Below are 8,521 nucleotides of genomic sequence, written 5' to 3'. Positions count from 1 at the left end.
TTCAGGGGACACACCGCCTTCTTGCGGCCGACCGCCCATCCGAACTGGAGCCTGTTTGGGCCACACCCTGAGCGGCCGCCACGCGCGCGGTCGGGTCCACCGAGGCAGCCGCTCCACGCGGGACCTCTCCGGCCCGGGCCCGGCCGCACTGCGCCTGCGCCGGGCCGCGCCGACCGAACCACCGCCGGGGCAGGGGTGCGTGCGGCGCGGAGCTCCCCCGCCCCCTGGGGCGGCCCGTTGCCATGGAGTCGCCCGCCGCCAACGCCGCCGCCGCAGCCGCCCGCGCTGCAGAGGAGCCCCGGAGGAGCTGCCAGCGAACCTCGGCGGGCCGCGGAGAGGTGGGTCCGTCGGTCCGGAGCCCCCGGCCTGGGTCGGCGCCCTCCGCCCAGGTTCTGACAGGCGAGCACTTGCTGCGGTGGGTCTCGCCCCCGGGGTCTTGGGGCTCTGCCCTGACGCGGCCGCCCCCCGGGGTCGTGCGCCGGGCTTTGCGGGGCTGTAGGGTGCGGTCGCGGATCTTCCGTGCCGGGCACTGAGCAGAGCTGGGGGGAGCCTGGCTGGTGGGCCCCTGGGAGGAAGGGCTCCTCCTCCCCGAGCTCCCGGAGTGCTCCCTCTGGCGCCCTGAGCTCCTGGAGTGCTCCCGAGGTCCTCCCCGAGCTCCCGGAGTGGTCCTGCGATCCTCTCCGGGCTCCCGGAGTGCTTCCTCGGTCCTCCCGGTGTCCTTCTCGAGTCCTTACCCCCCTGGAGTTTTCTAAGTAGGCTCCGCGCCCAGCGGGGCTTGAACTCAGGACCCTGACATTGAGACCGTAGCGGAGATCAAGAGCCCGCCGCTTCACCAACTGAGCCACACAGGCGCCCCCATTGGGTGTTTGAAAGGATAACCGGGTTTGGGCAGCGGAGAGGCCGGTGCTGTTTCCCACCAGCTGCTGTCTAGGCGCCTTTGCTGAACATCTGCCCTGCGCCAGGTGCCGCGCAGGTGCTGCGCCAAGTCCGAGCAGACTGCGCTGGTCCCCCAAGGCGCCAAGGGTTCCTTCACAGGTACCTTCTGCAGGTAGACGCGCGCACATCCACGCACACAGCGCACAAATTGCTTTTAAAGTGAACATCAGGGATCCCTGGGTGGCGCAGCGGTTTAGCGCCTGCCTTTGGCCCAGGGCGCGATCCTGGAGACCAGGGATCGAGTCCCACGTCAGGCTCCAGGTGCATGGAGCCTGCTTCTCCCTCTGCCTATGTCTCTGCCTCTCTCTCTCTCTCTCTCTCTCTCTCTCTCTGTGTGTGACTATCATAAATAAATAAAAATTTAAAAAAAAATAAAAAATAAAGTGAACATCAGTAACAACTGCTCAGGTCAAGAAATAAAACCATGTGAGCACCGCAAAAGTCAAGCCACCGCTCTGCTGCCGCCTGCTGACCTCACTCACCCCCAAGACATGGGGACTGGCTTTTGTGGTTCTAATTTGCTTGATTTTCCATAGGTGTACCACCTATGTATGCTTTCCTAAGCAACATAATTAAGTTTCGCCGGTTTTTAAACTTCATATAAATGGAATAATATTGTATATGTTCTTTTTTTAATTTTTGAAACAACCCCACGTTTACAGAAAATTGCAAGTTCAGTACCAAAAATCTTTTCCTGAAGCATTTGAGCTTAAGTCGCTTCCATGATGCTTTCTGACCACACCACACTGTAGAGGGTGTCTCCTATGTGCAAGAACGTTCTCCCAGGTGACCCCAGCGTGATAATCAAAGTCAGGACAGTCACAGGTGTCAGCACCACGGGTCCTCAGCCCCAGGGAAGTGTTTTGACCATCGATCCCATAAAGTCACAAAAGCAAAAGGACCCAGTGTGGGACGGCACTTTGCACTCTGTTGTTGTCGTGTTTGTTAGTTCCCAGTCCACTGCAGTCCCCACTTTTCCCTGGCTTTCATGACTTGGCTGTGGGCGGGCTTGTAGAAAGTTCTTCCTGTGGGCTTGTCTCATGTTTCCTCAAGATTAGATTTGCATTATGCATCCTTGGCAGGAAAGTCATAGAATTTATGCACAACTTTCTGCTTATTCTACCCAGTCCGGTGGCTCACAGTGACACATTTGTCACATTACCGATGAAATTTACCCTGATCACTCAATTAAAATGGTGTTACTTTGTACCTTGGTAATTTACACAGGGAGACGTTTTGAAACTCTGGCCATGTCATCCCTCCCATGCGTGTGCCGAGTGTCTCACAGGGGACAGCTCCCCCACCCTGTTTGGGCTTCAGTGCCCTCCAGGGTGGCCTTCCTCCTACTCAGGCCCTGACATCCTGCTCTGGGCTGCGACTCCCCCACACTGGCATCCCAGTCTGGGCCACTGTGGATCCTGCTTGGCCCACCCCATCTGGGGTACCTCCTCTGAAAGTGGAGGAAAGAGGAAAGGCAGTATATTTGCTTTTGCACCTTCCCTGTCAGCTGTGCTGAAGAGGTGCGCCCACAGTATGACACAGCTGTGGACAATTCTTCGTTTCCCTAGAGCACTATACGGGAGGAATCCTGCTATTGGTGTTGCTTGGCTATTGGTCTTCGGACTTCCTGCTGTTACCAGCACTGCAGCTCTGGGAGGTCCTCTTAAGTTGAATTGTGTTCCTTCAGGGGGAAAACATCATAGGTGGAAGCCCTAAGCCCTAGTATTTCAGAATGTGACCTCATTTGGAAATAGGGTCCTGGGAAATGTTATTAGTTAAGATGAGGTCATACTGGAGTCCTGAATATGACGGGTATCCTTATAAAAATGAGGTATTTGAATGTAGATGTCCCACAGAGAGAACGTCAGGTGAATGCTGGAGTTAGCCTGCCACAAGCCAGGGATCTATTAGAACCTAAGGGAGATGTGTGGAACAGATGCTCTCCTAGCACATCAGAGGGAACATCGTCCTGCCAGCACATTTATTTCAGATTCCTGGCCTCTGGAAGTATGAGAGTATACATTTCTGTTGCTGAGACACCCTGTGTTTTGCACTTTGCAATGACCACCCCACAAAACTAATGCAATATGTAAGAGTGTCTGTAGGGTGCACACCCAGGGGTGGAATCGCTGAGGCAGAGAGTATAGGAGGCCAAATAACATCCCCCAGAGATGTCCATGACCTAATCCTTTGAATTTGGGGATATGTTAGAGATGTGGCAGGGGAATTAAGGTTGTTGACCAGGGTTTTAGAGATAGGGACATTATCCTGGATCATTCAGGTGTGCCCAGTACAGCCACAGGGTCCTCAGAAGTGAACAGGGAGGCAGGAGAGCTATTGAGGGAGCCCCAGGAGAAAGGGCCTACATCACACTGCTGACATTGAATATGGTAGAACAGAGCCTTGAGCCATGGAGTGAGTGTGGGTGACCTCGGGAAACTGGAATATTCCCAAGAGCCTCCAGAAAGGAATGCAGCCCTGCCCACACCTTGATTTTAACTCAGTGAGACTCATTTCAGAATATGACCATCACAATAATAAGGTAGTAAGTCTGTTAAGTCACTGGGTTTGCAGTAACTTGTGCATGTGTGTCTCTAACCCACATGGAACCAGTCACGGCACGAAGGCCGTGCCTGAGGTGTCGATCTTGCACACGTGCTCTGGCACACGCACGCCTGTTAGATTTGGGTGCGGGTCTGTGAATCTGCAGAGCCATTTGGAGACAACTGGCACCTCGACAACACTGAGTCTCCAGTACTTGAGCATTTTTGTATTTATACTGGCTTTATTCTTTCGTTGCACTTTTACTGTGGAAAATTACAAACTCAGAAAGTAGAGAAGGTGGTACCATCACTTTCCGAGCTTGCCAGCTATGTGGCTCCGGGCCCATCCCTGCTCCTCACTGGCAGGTTATGGTTGATGTAGTTTAATGAAAACCCCAGATGTAATGTTTTTACCTGTCACTATAGCTCTAACAGGTAGACTCACTTCCAGCATAACTACGAAGTCATCATCCACCCCAAAAAAATTAACATGAATTTCTTAATGAAATCTAATACTAATCTGTGTTTACTTTCCCACATCATCTCAAAAATGTCTTCGACAGCTGCTTTCTTGAATCAGGATCCAAACAAGACCCACCGTACTGCAGGTGGTTGACTTGTCTCTTAAGACCCTTTTAACTTAAAATGGTCTCCCCTTCCCTCTTTTCCACCATGACATCCGTATGTTGGAAGTTTCTGGATCATTTGTTCTATTTATTATTTAGGCCTTGAATGTCCCCCAGGGAGTCTCCAGCATTTTCTCTGTAGAGGTTCTGCACTTTCGTCATATTGGTTCTTAGGTACTTCATATTTATTGATGTAACTATAAGGAAATGGCATCTTTTCCAAATCTCATTTTCCCATATGTTCTGATAAATGGGAATGTATTTGGTTTTTATGATTGAATTTATATCTAGTGACATTACTAAACTGTCTCAATGACTTTGATAATGGATATCAGTGTGCCCACTTAGATTCTGTACATTCATAGGCGTGTAGTCTGAAAGTGTTTCCAGTTGGGAGTGCCTTTTGTTCCTGTGGGTTCTGGCTGGGAGCCCCTGGCCCTGCAGGTTAAGAGGACGGATGGTGTTTCCTGCGTGTGTTTGGAGACATCCAGCCTTTCCCACATTAGAGAAGTCCATGTTGGTGTAAGATTGCCAAGTCTTTTTAAAAAGTGCAAGTGGAGGGTCACCTGGGTGGCTCAATTTGGGCGTCTGCCTTTGGCTCAGGTCATGATCTCAGGGTCCCAGGATTGAGTCCTGCATTGGGCTCCCCTCAGGGACCCTGATTCTCCCTCTGCCTATGTCTCTGCCTTGAAAAAATAAATAAAATATTTTATTTATTTATTTTTATATATTTTATTTATTTGTTCATGAGAGACACAGAGAGAGAGAGAGAGAGAGGTAGAGACACAGGCAGAGGGAGAAGCAGGCTCCATGCAGGGAGCCCGATGCAGGACTCGATCCAGGGTCTCCATGATCAGGACCTGGGCCAAGGTGGCGCTAAACTGCTGAGCTACCCGGGCTGCCCTAAAATCTTTAAAAAAAAATACAAAACTTCTGGTTTTCAGACCCTCTCTCTCACATTTGTTTTTGTTGCTGGAATTTCCTATCTTTTTAGTTTTCTTCCTTCTACTTCCTTTGGGTTTATCTTGCAGTTCTTTATGAAACTGCTTGTACTACGTGTTTAGCGCATGAGCTTTTAGCCTTTTCCCAACAGGCGCGGCGGTTAGGGTCACCAATCCACTGGGCTCCAGATGCCCGGCAGGGCAACAGGCACTATCATTATACTCAGTTGAAATATTGTATCTTATCTGGGATGATGTTTTCTTCAGCCCAGGAGTTCTTTAGAAGGATGTTTCTTAGAGGCACCGGGTTGGCTCACTCCGATAAGCCTCGGACTCTTAATTTCAGCTCAGGTCATGATCTCCAGGTCTTGAGACAGAGGTAGGGCAAGGCTCTTCGCTCCGCTCCGCAGGCACACTCCTTGAGATTCCCCCACCCCCACCCCCTCCCCCTGCACAAGGGGTGCTCTCTCTCTCTCTCTTTTCTCTCTCAAATAAATAAATCTGGGATGCCCAGGTGGCTCAGTTGGTGAAGCATCTGCCTTTGGCTCAGGTCATGATCCTGGGGTCCTAGGATCAAGTCCCATGTCCCTCTCTACCTTCTGCCCATCCCCCTACTTGTGTTCTCACTTTCTCTCAAATAATAAATAAAAATCTTTTTTATTTTTTTTAAAGAAAGTATGTTTCTTAGTTTCTAAAAGTAGTTCTCTATTTGTTACTGATTTGGGCTGATGACTTGGTCAGAGAACAAGCTTTTTATGATTGTTTTGTTGAGGAATAACTGATTTATGGTATTGTGTTCATTTCAGGTGGACACTGCAGTGATCTGATATTTATCGACATTATGAAATCGTTACCAGAAGTCCCATCACCATCTGTCACTGTATACAGTCATCACGACATAATTGACTATATTCCCTACTCTGTATGAAGCTTTGTACCATTTCAGTCCTTGAAACTTATGGAGATCTGCTTTGGACCTGGTGATGGCATTTGTAAATGTTCTGTGTATGCTTCTAGGGAGCACCTAAGATTCTGTAGTTGTCACGTTTTGGATACTTCTGTCAGGTTCAGTGTGTTGATGATGTCATCGAAATGTATGTCATTAATGACTTATTTTATCTGGGTTTGTTACCAGTTCCTAGGAGAGGTGTGTTAAAATTTCCCAGTAGAGTTTGTATTTTGACTTTTTCCCTTGTTCTGTCAATCTTTGCTCTGTTTACTTTGTGACTAAGTTAGTAGATGCACGTGCATTTAAAATTGTTGCATCCTCCTGGTGAGCCGAACATCTGGTCATGATGTTCTTTATCGCTGTTACTGCTTTTTGCTCAGAGTATCTCATGTGTTTCTAGATAAAACTCCACCAGCTTCCTATTTACGGTTTCTATCTAGAGCATCTTTTTCTGACTTTTAAAATGCGGTGCTTCCATAGGGTTGTGTTTCAGATTTCAATTGTGGACAGTTAGATTTCTTGGTGGTTGTTATTGGTCTTTTCAACCAATTTAAAAAAAAACACTTTTTGTTGTTGTTGTTGTTGTTGTTTTACCTTGGGCATTTTAACTATTTATATTATTGCCTTTACTTAGATTTTGACCTGATGATTTTTTATTTTCTAGTCAATTCTTTGAGGTTCTTGAGGCAATTAAAATACAGTTTTACTCTGAATTTCTGCCTATTTTTAGTGTGATGGCTGGCACACTGGACAGCCACATTGCCAAAACCAGAAATGGAAGTTCCAGCTGCTTCTTAAGCATGTTTTAGCAAATCTCTGTTTCTGATTCTACTTCACCCTCGCTTCATAGACACCCAGTTCTGGGGCCTTCTGCCAGCTTGTGCTACATACTCAGCGTTTCATGGTACAAGTTTCTCCCCTCAACGGTCAGTCTCAGTCGGTCAGTCAGTGCCTCCACCTGCTGGGCGATATCATCCTCACACTTCCCAGCTCTGTTTTGTTCAAACTAATTCTTCTCCTTTTCGCCTTGAATTTGTAGATTCATGTGTTAGAGCTCTGAATCTTTCTGCTGTTGTTTTAGGGAGAACTTAAGAGGGAGCAGAGGCCACCTGCTGGAACTACCATTTTTAACTGGATATTCAAAGTGCATGTGGTTTAGGGCACCTGGCTGGCTCAATCACTGGAGCAACAACTCTTTTTTCTTTCTTTTTTCTTTTGTTTTAGGGGATGGAGTAGTGAGGGGTAGAGGGGGAAAGAGAATCTTAAGGTGACTCCATGCCCAGGGCAGAGCCAGACATGGGGCTCCATCTCACAATTCTGAGATCATGACCTGAGCCATAATCAAGAATCCAGGGCTTAACTAACTGCACCACCCAGGCGCCCTGTGACTTTTAATCTCCGGATAGTGAGTTTAAGCCCCATATTGGGTGTAGAAATTACTTAAAAATAAAATCTTTTAAAAAAGTATATGTGGTTTAATGTTATCATTTTAAATGAAACTGTATATGTGCAATGTTCCACCTCTTATCAGACTGTCATTCATGGGGGGGGGGGGTCAATTAAACTACATTATCATGAACACATGGAGTTCTTGGGCATGAAGCAGAACAGATTCGACCACTTTGTGGATAGCTTCTAAAAGCTCTGCCATTCACTGACCAGTAGGTTAATAGACTTTTTTCAAGTGAGAGGAATATTGTTGGCATTTTATAAGATGCCTTAAAATTCTGCCTCTCAGAATTGTAACCCATGATTGTTTCTTTATAGCATTTTACAAAATGAATTACTAGCATTGGCTTATTAATGATTTATGCAGGAAACATTGTTAGGCTTTGAAAATATTTTTCAGCGAATTATTCTGAAGCAATTGCTAAATTAAGCAATGAAAAACAAATTCATCTACAATTTTAGTATCTCCTGCATAATAACACCATTCCGTACCAAGTTCTATGCAGACAAGCTCCTAACATTCCCCAAATGATAACCAAAGTGCAATGAATATTCTGAAATTCCTTAAGAATTGCTTTTGAACTGTACTGTAACATGTATAACATGCTGTATCACACACATATCTTAAATGTTCTCTTGGATGAGTTTTTATAATGATGTACACCTGTGTAACCCCTGCTCCAGACAAGATCTAGAACATCCCCTATCCACCATGTTCTTCATGCCCCACCCCATTCCCTGCCTTTAACCCAGAAACCACTATTACTAGCAATTTGTTTTGCCTGCATTTGGGTTTCTTAGTTGTCTTTTGTATTATGGCTTTCTTTACCTGACATAATGTTTCTGAGATCCATCCACATGTTTTCATGGATCAGTTTCGTTCATCTTGTCACTGAGCAGTGTTCCATCTCCCAGAGATGGACACTTGGGTTGTTTCCAGTTGGGGGCTATATGAGTAAGGTTGCCAAAAGCATTCGTGTACAATATTCTTTTAAGGACATATTTCTGTTTCTCTTGGGCACATATCTTGAGTAGGATTTCTGTGTCACACAGTAAGTCTATGTCAACATTTAGTGT

At 47.0% G+C, this 8,521-nt stretch overlaps 1 protein-coding gene across 10 annotated transcripts in view; it reads left to right on the top strand.

Annotated features, from left to right (window-relative positions):
- Positions 1–205: 205 nt before the first annotated feature.
- CFAP74 (cilia and flagella associated protein 74) overlaps positions 206–8,521 on the top strand; it is a 63,692-nt gene continuing 55,376 nt past the window's right edge. For 9 of the 10 annotated variants that reach the window (XR_005359790.1, XM_038537665.1, XM_038537668.1 and 6 more), the window contains exon 1: positions 206–338. The gene's annotated coding sequence lies outside the window, so the exon portion shown is untranslated. Of the gene's footprint in view, positions 339–396; positions 416–8,521 lie in introns of those variants that run through there. The other variant, XM_038537661.1, reaches the window with a different exon arrangement.

Source organism: Canis lupus, chromosome 5 (genome assembly GCF_011100685.1).
Source record: "Canis lupus familiaris isolate Mischka breed German Shepherd chromosome 5, alternate assembly UU_Cfam_GSD_1.0, whole genome shotgun sequence".
Lineage (NCBI taxonomy): Eukaryota > Metazoa > Chordata > Mammalia > Carnivora > Canidae > Canis > Canis lupus.
This window is presented reverse-complemented; position numbering and strand designations above follow the sequence as displayed.